The sequence below is a fragment of the Charadrius vociferus genome, unplaced genomic scaffold (assembly GCF_000708025.1).
Source record: "Charadrius vociferus isolate BGI_N301 unplaced genomic scaffold, ASM70802v2 scaffold385, whole genome shotgun sequence".
In the NCBI taxonomy this organism is placed as follows: domain Eukaryota; kingdom Metazoa; phylum Chordata; class Aves; order Charadriiformes; family Charadriidae; genus Charadrius; species Charadrius vociferus.
In genome coordinates this window covers 8,669,370-8,670,203 of record NW_009648925.1, presented here as the reverse complement: position 1 = coordinate 8,670,203, position 834 = coordinate 8,669,370, and positions in this window count along the sequence as shown.

The window sequence follows — 834 nt, the reverse complement described above, 5'->3', positions numbered from 1 at the left end:
GACCTCCACCCCCCCCCAGCAAGGCTCCCCCCCCCCACCCCCGAGGCATCTGCCCCCCAAAGGGGGGCTATGGCCAGAGCTGGGGTGCAAAATCTCCTGGGCAAGAATCCCCCCTTTCCAGCTGTGCCTGGGGGGCTCCCAGCCCGGCAGTGCCTTTCAGCCACCATGCCTGTCCCCCTTTGCTGTGCTGGTGGGCTTCTTCTGAGGTGGGGACTAAATCCTCGGGGGGGCACAGGGGTGATGCCAGTTCAACACACACACACACACACACACACACACCCCGTGCCAAGCATGGGCACCCACTGCCACCCCTCTCTCCCCCACCATCCAGCTTGGTGGATGCCCGCAGGGACTTCCGGGTGACTTCTTTGATATTGTTTTTTCAGGTGCAGGGGGACGAGCTGTGCGGGGTGATGTAGGAGAGCCGAGCGGAGCTCCGTCAGAAGGTGGGTCGGTGCATGGTCTTAGAGGGGAGCTGTGAGCGGCGGCTCTGTGCTGACTACATCGGGGTATTCTGCTGTTTCAGTTGGATGCTCGAAGTGATGAGCAACGCGGGATACGGGCACCGGGGCTCATTCGGTCCAGGTAAGATATGATCGGTGAGTGATTGGGTAGCAGTTAGTTGTTTGGGTGTTGTATTGTCAGTAAAGTGATAAATGAGCAGTGTTGTTTGGGTTTTACAGGTGGTGTGTGAGGCAGTGACCCGAAGTGGCAGAGGAAGGGGCTGGTGAGTTGTCACGGGGAAGCGGTGGGAGATGAGAATCGGTGGCCAGGAGCTGCGGTCATGGGCAGTGTCTCAGCTCATGCTGTATCGCTTGGGCTTTTGCAGGTACC